This window comes from Eptatretus burgeri, chromosome 2, assembly GCF_056783735.1.
Source record: "Eptatretus burgeri isolate ZD-2024b chromosome 2, Ebu_testis_v1, whole genome shotgun sequence".
Lineage (NCBI taxonomy): Eukaryota > Metazoa > Chordata > Myxini > Myxiniformes > Myxinidae > Eptatretus > Eptatretus burgeri.
Genome location: NC_140962.1, coordinates 55,888,661 through 55,899,205, shown reverse-complemented (window position 1 = coordinate 55,899,205; position 10,545 = coordinate 55,888,661). Strand labels below are relative to the sequence as shown.

At 45.3% G+C, this 10,545-nt stretch overlaps 1 pseudogene; it reads left to right on the top strand.

The window, feature by feature from the left end:
* Positions 1–1,563: 1,563 nt before the first annotated feature.
* On the top strand, positions 1,564–9,189 carry LOC147032088 (uncharacterized; annotated as a pseudogene).
* Positions 9,190–10,545: the final 1,356 nt, after the last annotated feature.

Genomic DNA, 10,545 nt, shown 5'->3' with positions numbered 1-10,545 from the left:
TGTGTTTTTTTGTGTATGTTGTGGAATGAAGTGTTGTTTGGTGGCTGGAGAGAATATCCTGCACCAAACCTCCTATAAAAAGGTACCCAACTGCAGGAGGATGCCCACAGACACAGTTGGGCACTATATATGGATGGCTGTTGGCTCACAAGGAGCTCCTCCACCCTTTGACAGGTTTTGTATTTAATCCTGCTGGGTGTCCATATCTATACACCCTCCTCATCAGGAAACCTGGTGGGGAAGACAGTTCAGTCGCCGACAACCTACTTATGAAACAGGTTAGTACAGGATTACATGGTAACTGTAGCAAGTCACAGATTTGATCTGGCCTGACCTGACATAAAAAGCGGGAATTTGGATTTGGATTTCTGTGGGTTGGGGCTGGAATTAGGATTTTTTTCGAGGGTGTCGGTGATAGCTCACAGATACTCTTCTCGAAGGACACTGTGAGATGTCCGACGTCCACCAACTAATGCTGGCAGATTGAACGCCAGTTTAACATCCATCCAATGATGGCACATTCATTGATGCCTCACCCTGCCTGTGAGACACCAGGATGAGAGTTTCTTGCTGAGGATATATTCAAAACCAGACTAGAAGGCTCAGAGGCGAGTGTGCACACCACTTGGCCATCCTGATAGCCCACCAGCATATTGATCAACCCCCTTTGTAAACAAACGTAATTTCAGTTGTGATGTGAAAACAACATTTCTGTCTGAAATGCTTATGAATATTGGCGAGAATATGTCTACAAATCATCGCAGACAAGCTTACATTGGCAGAAATGGCTTTATTATCATGTTTGTTCACTACTGACCACAATACAGATAGAACAAGTACAGGCATTTTAGCAGAAATATTTGGTCAACCTCACACAAATTGCAACAAAAGCAAACTCAACAGATTTTGGTTCCTGAATATGTCCTCAGTGACAGAAAAAAAGTCCTTAGGAATCCTCCAGGGGGGAAAGCCCTGAAATAATGGAAATTCAATATGGCCCCCACCCGGATTCAGCGAAAATGTGAAAATTGTAAGGATTGATATTTTAATATGTAAATATATGTTTTTCTGCATTCTAATTGCTTCTAGTTATGGTCAGTATATTGATATACAAGAATAATTATAAAAAAGTGAAATGTATTGAGGGTAAAATAAAAAATTATAGCTTTTTTGTCCAAAAATGTCAATATTTTTTCACTAAAAAATATTTTGACTTGAGAAAGTTTGTTCATATAAGAACATATGTATCCCCCAGGTACACATACTATATATTTCCAGATACAGGGACATTAGTACTATCCTCTGGTGAAAGAATTAACACACAATATTAATTTTATTGAATTTATTTCCATTTGCCTACCCCTACCCCCTTCATTTGAAATTTGTGCACTTTGTGCGTATTCGGTCCAAACAAAGGATTAACGCCTGGCTATAGCTAATACATTAATAGGATGAAGACAAATTCTGATTTTAAATACCATAGCTATGTTTATTTGTTCATATAACATAGTCAGTTCAAACTTTAAAAAAAATTATACTAATTCTGGATTTTTATTTTCAGGCATGGAGGGACATGAACGGTGTGCCGTCTGCAAACAGGATGGAGGAGGCCCATCAGCTTCAACTCTAACAGAAAAGGGGTGTTCAGCCATCAACCATGCCAGAGGCGCAAGGAAAGACAGCATTCACAATGTACCTGGGGAAAGGGTGCACGAAGACTGCCGGCATATATACTGCAACCCACATCAGATAGCCAAGGATACCAGGAAAGAAGAGTCAAAGGCCAGTACAAGCAGTGATAGACGTGTACTTAGGTCATCTGAGGAGGGGTTTTCTTTCAACACTGATTGCCTTTTCTGTGGTAGACCAGCCAAGTTTGGGAGGAAGCGGAAGACGCAGGATGTGCTTCAAGTAAAGACAATTGAATTGAAGGACACGCTCCTGGCAATATGCCGCGAACGAGCCGATGTTTGGTCAGATGCTGTGAAGGCACGGATTCTGCATGTGCACGACTTGCACGCAGCAGATGCAGTTTACCACCAGACATGCAGTGTTAACTTTCGCACAAATAAACAGATACCAATAGCTCAGATGACGGACACCGAAGAATCCAAGAGGACAAAGCTTGGACGGCCTTGAGGCGATGAGAAGATGGCAGCATTCTTGCAAGTGGCAAGATATCTTGAGGAAAATGATGATGAGCAGATCACCATCAATGATCTCATTGACCTCATGACACAGAAACTAGCAGGCACTAACCACGAAGCATACAGCTACACCCACATGAAGGCGCGGCTGTGGGAACACTTTGGTGACAGGATAATCCAAACTGCGATCAACGGCAAGCTGAACGTGGTCACCTTCACGACAACAGCCAGGGCAGTGCTTCAGAAATATTACAACAACCAGCAGCAGGAAAAAGACACTACTGAAGAGAAAATTAAGCTTGTACAGGCCGCTGCCAAACTCATCAAAGAAGACATTAAAACCAATGAAACATCCCATGAAGTCTACCCATGTGGTGATGACCTGCAATCGCAAGAGGCTGGCATTAAATACTTACTAGATACTCTGCTGGTACTGCTTGAAGGACTGTTTGTGGGAAAGAAAGATGGTGTTAAAGTGGCTTCAATTGGGCAAGCCATAGTACAGGCAACTAGACCCAGAGTCTCACTAGCACCAGTGCAGGTTGGGTTGGGTGTGCAGCTATATCACCACTTCGCATCACGATTTCTCATTGATTCCCTTCATCATCATGGGTTCTGCTGTTCATATGAAGAGGTGCATCAGTTTGAACGAAATGCTGCGCAGTCACATGGAACAGACATCCCTAACCTGACAACAGAGTTTGTGCAGTATGCAGCTGACAATGTGGACCATAACATTCGCACACTAGATGGCCATGGCACATTCCATGGCATGGGGATGATTGCTGCAGTCACCCCTGGAACCAGATCAGGCCGGCCAATACCCAGGGCTAAGGTGACGTCTCGTGATGTCACAATGGTTGGAAGGGTACAGATATGGTACCACAAGGAAGAAAGTCACGGGATGACAGCAGTGACATACCAGAAACTTGTCAACCTAAAAGCCCAGAACTGCTCTGAAAATCTTGATGTTCTGTGGAAGACATCCATCTTGTTTGGGTCCCCCAGACCTGCATGGTCAGGAATGATTCTATTCATACACAAGGGTGACCACCCTGGCAAGGCGGCTATCATGTTTCTGCCCAAGATAGACATGAACTCGAGTGACAGCACATGCATATACTCGACCTTGATGTTTGTCAGTGAACATGCACGACGCCACGGTGTCACTCCAGTAATCGCCTTTGATCAGCCCCTCTGGTGGAAGGCCCTCATGATCATCAACTCGGAGCCTATGGGAAGTGATCTGAAAGGGATTGTTCTACGCTTGGGCGGCTTCCATGCAGAGATTAGTTTCCTCGGATGTATTGGACACCTGATGGTGTCATCTGGGCTTCAAGAACTGATGGAGTTGATATATGCCCCCATTGCAGTGATTCATATGTTTAGTGATAAGGCCATTGCCCGCGCAGTTCGCGCACACCTAATTGTTGATGCAGCCCTCAATGCCTTGCTGTTGACAAATGTGCTCAATGCACCTCTACCATGCCGACCTGAAACATCAGATGGCAATGTGAATGAAGATCCGGACTGAGCCGAAGCAGCTGCAAGGCCGCTACATGACCAGCATACAGATTTAAGCAATAATCCAGACGTCAACTAAGCTTGTACCCTCTATGAGAAGCTGATGGCTGGGACACTGTCTGTGGAAGAAGTATGCAAGTCTGACATCTTGAAATGAATCAAAGACCACCTTCAGAAGCATGCCGAGTCTGCAAAGATATCTTCTAAAACTTCAGCGCTCTGGGTTCAGTATATGGACATGCTAGACATTCTATGCAAATATATCCGGGCAAAGCGCACTGGGAACTGGGCACTACATCTACAGGCCATCCAGGAAATGCTGCCTTACCTGGCAGCCTCGGGCCACAACCTGTATGCCAAATCTGCGAGGGTGTATCTGCAGCAGATGTCCAACCTCAAAACTCAACACCCCAATGTCCAACAACGTTTTGATGAGGGGTTCCATGTGGTTCGACGAAGTGATCGCCTGTGGGCAGGTCTTTCATCTGACCTGATCATCGAACAAGTTCTGATGAGAAGTTTGAAGACCAGCGGGGGGCTCACACGAGGGCGAGGAATGACAGAGCAACAACGGCTTGTATGGCTACTATCAATGCCTGCCTGTGCAGAAATAAACCAGGCAATGCAGGAGCTCACAGGTGTGAACTACAACACTGGAGAGCAGAAGAAGGACATGACCAAGGCAAGACAATCTCGTGACTGGAAGGACACACGATCAGCTCTTCAGTATTTACAGGAACGGAATCCGTTCAGTAGTGATCCACGTCTGAGGAACATTACCACTGGAGTTCATGCACACCCCACCATCAACGTCGATACAGCACATGCTGTAGGAGCCAAAATATTGAAATCTATGGATGGGAAAACACCTGCCGAGTACACACTGAAGAGGAAAGACCAAGTTGTCACCCTCGGCATGAAGTCATCTGTCAAGATTGATGGAGAGCAAGTCCAGGTTGACCCACAACTCCTCTTCCAGAGACTGATCACTGTTGCACAGACAGCAGAACAACTGGAGTCAGCCTTCAAATATGAACTGTGCAGCTATCCACCAGCCCGCTTTAATTCCTCTCTTCAGCTCCGAGAAGCACACAGGCCAGTCTTTGCTGATGCCATCTGGGATCTTCTTGGATCCGATGTCCCAGCCGATATTCCCAATGATGGGCAACAGTATGTTTTGGATGGCGGGGCACTTGTTCAATGCATTCCATGGTCTCATGGATCTACACACAGAGACATATGCAACGAGTACACTGATTATGTAACGAAGAAGTACGGAGATGCCATAGTCGTGTTTGATGGTTAGAGTACCAACACGAAGGACATGACACACCAGAGATGGTCTAAAGGGAATGCTGGCACTACTGTGACATTTACAGCTGGCATGTGTCTCACAATGAAGAAGGAACAGTTTCTTGCCAATAGGCAGAATAAACAGCGATTCATTTTTATGTGAGTGAAGAGCTTCAGAAGAAGAACTGTGAGACACACCATGCTTCAGTGGATGCTGATCTCCTGATTGTACTGAAGGCCGTGCAGTCTGCTACTGTCACCAACACTGTGTTAGCTGGTGATGACACAGACCTACTCATCCTCCTATGCTTCCATGCAAGCTTAGAATCACATGACTTCTTCTTTTGTCCCGAGACAAAGAAGAACACGAAGAAGTCTCGCATCTGGAACATCAAGGCTACAAAGAAAATGATTGGTACAGACATATGCAAGCAGTTACTGTTTCTGCATGCAGTTCTTGGATGTGACACGACATCTGGTCTTCATGGAATTGGAAAGGGAGCTTCCCTCAAAAGTTTCAAAGCAAACAACACATTCCGTGAGCAGGCCAAGGTTTTTGATACATATCCAGCTTCTGTATGTGATGTGGCAGATGCAGGAGAAAAAACATTGGTGATAATCTTTTTTTTTTTTTTTTTTTTTTTTTTTTTTTTTTGTATACCTTGGTCGAGGCTCGTATGAGAGCTAACACACAACTCACAGCAAGGAGGCATGAGGCAAGAGGGGCGGGAGTGGAAGGGACAAAACATTGGGGAACAGACACAGGTGAACTGTGGAAAGGAGAGGGATGGGGATGGGACGGGGAACATGGCGAGGGGAAGATGGACATTAAAGGGACTTTCAGGAAGGAAAGCAGGAGAATTGAAGGAAGTGGGCTTGGGTGGATTATCGGGGTAGAAAAGATCGAGGATTTGGATGGGGGAAGATAAGAGGTGGTGGTGAACAGCTGTTTTGAAAGCCTGAAGGGAAGAATGGGAAAGAATAGAGTGAGGAAGTTTATTCCAAAGGCGGGAAAAAAGAGGAATGAAAGAGTGAAGATGAGCAGTGATTCGTGATTTTGGTAGTTTTACCAGAAGGGGTTGTTGGCGGACCTTGAGCGCCCTGTGGAAATGTGGTTGGGACAAATCGCAGAGAGAGCAGGGGGCAAGGCTGGAGAGGAGTCGGTAGAAGACAGAAAGACCACCGACCAACCTGCGGTGATTGAGTGAGAGGCCCAAAGACTCAGCTTCATTGCGGGAGATGCCAATGATCTTAAAAGCCCTGGTTTCGACGGCGTGAAGTCGAGAAAGGTGGGAGGCAGGAGCACCAGCCCAGAGGGGAGAGCAGTACTCCATCAGGCTACGGACAAAAGCTTTGTAAGTGGTCAGGAGCTCAAGAGGGCCGAGGAAGGACTTTGCACGACGGAGGATTCCCAGTCGGCGACTGGCTTTTGAGGCAAGGTTGGAAATGTGACTTTCCCAGGAAAGGTCATGGCAGATAGTGAGACCCAGAAGCTTGAAAGAAAAGACTTCTTCCAGAGGATTGTTGAGAAAGTGGATGGGGGTTTTGTAAACGGTCCTTTCGAAGAGACATAGTGAGAGTGTGAGATTTGTGTGGATTGAAAGACATGTTCCACGTGTTGGACCAGTTTGTGATTTTATCCAGATCTGCAGTGAGTGAAGAAGCTGCTGCTTGCCGGGCTGAGGGATGACAGATGGTACGGCAGAGGGTTGAGTCATCGGCAAAGAGAAATAGAGGATTTTCCAGAGAGTCCGAGAGATCATTGATGAAAACCAGAAAAAGAACAGGGCCCAGAACGCTACCTTGAGGAACTCCAGCCTGCACAGGAAGAGGAGATGAAAGAACTCCATTTAGGGCCACACGGTGACTGCGACAGGAGAGGAAGTCTGCGAGCCATGAGTGGAGATGGCCTTGAATACCATGGGCAGAGAGTTTGGTGAGTAGGGCAGGGTGCCAGACTGTGTCAAAAGCACGTGATATGTCCAGGGATACGGCTCGGATTTCCTGTCTGGCATTGAGGACCTCCATCCATTGATGGGAGAGCAGTAGCAGCATATCTAGGGTAGAGTGACCTGGTCTGAAACCAAATTGATGATTGGAAATCAAGCCATTGGAGAAGAGGAAGGATTTCATGTCTGAAGCGATGATGGATTCCATAACCTTGCTGATGATTGGGAGAAGGCTGATTGGTCTATAGTTACAGGGATCTGTTTTTGCACCTTTTTTATGCAGGGCAGTGATGTTAGCAGATTTCCAAGCAGATGGCAGATGACCTTGGGAAAATGAGAGGGTGAATAGAACAGAGAGAGGGTGAGCAAGAGCAGAAGAGCAGGCTTTGAGGACACGTGGGCTGATGCCGTCTGGACCGGTTGCAGAATCTGACTCGAGGTTTGAAAGCAAGCTCTCCACCTTGTCAGGAGAAAAGGATACAGAGTCCAGGGACAGTTGGGTGCGACTGGGTAAAGTGGGTAGAGATAGTGATGGGTTTGGGACACAAGATTTAGCTGCAAACACTGCATTTAGCTGCAAAATAGATTTAGCTGCAAAATCTACAACGGAAAGTCAACTGACACCCTGGACACCCTCTGGTATGAGCAGTACTGGGACAATGTGGCTTGGAGCTCCTCTCACGTGCAACCACAGACGTTACCACCAACATCAGAAGCAGCAAAGTATCACAGCCTGCGCATGTATCTGCAAGTCCAAGAATGGAAGGGATGTGCAGATGAACTTCTTCTGACAGACTGGGGTTGACAGAAGTGTGACGAGGGTTTTGTGCCACTTCAGACATCAATAGCTCCAGCTCCTGAAAAGATGTTACGTGTCATTAGGTGCAACTGCCAGGCTGAATGGAGCACCATGAGATGTACATGCAAGAAGCACAACATTGAGTGCACTCCAGCTTGTGGAAACTGCAGGGGCTCTGGCTGCACAAACACTCCATGTGACAATGATGAGGATGATGATGACATTGTCGAGTTATAACTTTAATACTGTTACTAATCTACGCCCGCCCAGCGTGCGAACAATCTCTTTTCACTAATAACAGCCGCATGCCTACTGGACGAGCAATTCTGTCGTGACTTCCCGGAACAACGCCGAGAACCAGTGACGGGTGTGCCTTCAACCAACACCACGGCCCAGTCCGTATTCTACCCACGCACGACAGGGTCAATCGCCGAATATCGATATACCTAAGTATTCGCGCAGGTAACCTACCGAGGGACCGTACCTCGGCGAAGGCCTGTCTGGACACGAACCGCTTAAGTGGTTCATTCCGTTCTGAGATAACCGAGCGGGTATTATCGCCAGACCTCGCCAGACCCGATTCTATTATCGGTATTCAAAACCCAACTAGTATTCCGAAAGCAAGATAGCAGTTCAATTTGGGGAAAAAGGACACGACGAACGGGTTAACATTCACACAAGCACATTCATTTTACACACATGCACATATACAGGCATGCAATCAATGGGAGAAGGGGACAAGACACGAGCAAGGTAAAAGCACTACAACCGACTTGTTTGTCATTAATGTACACTTAAGCAGGTTTTAATCATTGGACTCGGCGCCACAACATTCAATCAAAAGAAAAGCAAAGAAAAGACCCCCTCAAAGACAAGGGAGTCAGACTGGACCAGTGGGCCTAATAAAGTGGGGCTTTGGTGACCGAAAGGGCCCCACGAGACTGTTGCAGGTTACCTGCACCCTCGTGGTGCCTTGATGGGGCGAGTCGCGACGTCCCATTCCCACGGCAGCTAGCGTAGCCGCGGTATTTGTCTTCTTCCACATGCCAGGTGGAATTCACCGTGGAGACGCCATTCGTCCGGGGGAGGGGGGAACGGGGGCCGCCTGCTTTCCCTCGACGAAGGCCAGGCCTCTGGCAACCGTGTGCCGAGGTGGAAACGCGGTGGTGTGGTTATGAGGGTTGTGGTTCAGGTGGTTGTGTAAAGCGGTTGGTCCAAAATAACGATAGTAAAGAAAAACGGCTACCTGAAGATCACAGCCCTGTCCACACAGATAAATCCCATTAAACAATGGTGGGGAAATCTATCTAAACACACACTTAGCGATATAACTGAACTAAGGACCTTTATGGTGTTCTGCGAATTTCCACAGCCATAACAATACACTTGATTTTTCTCAACATGTATAGTAAGTTTATAATGGATGTAGTTTCTGAGGTTAATGCGAATTTTCATTTTCATTTTGAAACCTTCGTCAGGCAGATGTGATTGCCCTGAGTGGAATTGTGAATTTTGTCATGTTTCAATGATTTACATAATTATATTGTCTTGCCATAGACTTGATTTCATCTTGTATCTTCAACGTTTCTTTTTTTTTTTTTTTGTGCAGGAGGCAAAATCAGTATCAGGTAAATGTTTTTTTGGGGGGGGACAAAAAATTGACATTTTTGGACAAAAAAGCTATAATTTTTTATTTTACCCTCAATACATTTCACTTTTTTTATAATTATTCTTGTATATCAATATACTGACCATAACTAGAAACAATTAGAATGCAGAAAAACATATATTTACATATTAAAATATCAATATTTACAATTTTCACATTTTCGCCGAAGCCGGGTGGCGGCCTTATTGGATTTCCATGATTTCAGGACTTTCCCCCTGGAGGATCCCTTAGGACTTTTTTTCTGTCACTGAGGACATATCCAGGAATCAAAATCTGTTGAAATTGCTTTTGTTGCAATTTGTGTGAGGTCATCCGACATTTTGCCTGTACTACAAGGTCATGCTGGTTTTGTCATCAACGTTGGACACCAGCTCTCGCTGTGGGGTGGTTACAACATTCGTTGACCAGGTACAGTTAAACTTGAACAATAGATGGTAAGGGGACATGGCGACCACAAATATACCTTCCTCTAGGATTGTTCCAAATATTTACCGTGTGTGTGTGTGTGTGTGTGTATGTGTGTGTGTGTATGTGTATGTGTATGTGTGTGTGTGTGTGTGTGTGTGTGTGTGTGTGTGTGTGTGTGTGTGTGTGTGTGTGTGTGTGTGTGTGTGTGTGTGTGTGTGTGTGTGTGTGTGTGTGTGTGTGTGTGTTTCCAAGCCATAACTTTTTTAATCATTTGAGCTTTTGTCATCAAATTTTTAACAAATCTTTTTGATGAAAATATGGAGAATATCAATTAATAACTGGATCAAAATGTCAAAGGGCAAACTCACACTAAGTAGAAATATGCCTTATGAGCCCATCCACCGTGAGTCAGTACGAGACGACCAGGTTTTGTAATTGCTTCTGACTTTCTTTATTTCTTTACCATTTGAGGTGTTGTCATCAAATTTTCAACAAGCTTTATCATAAGAATGTGGAGAACACTAATGAATAAATTTTACTATTTTTTAGCTGTTGTTTTTGTCGTTTCGTTCGAGTACAAAGCGGATGTGGACAGGCTTTGCATTTTGACATGCTTTCTAGTTTCAATTGTATTATGTCTGGATATCATACAACCAAGTTAATACGAGTGATGTTGGGGTCACGTAATACAGTTTGACAACGATATCAATGGTGTGGACGAATATTTTCATTCATAAGGATGTAGTTTGGACTATG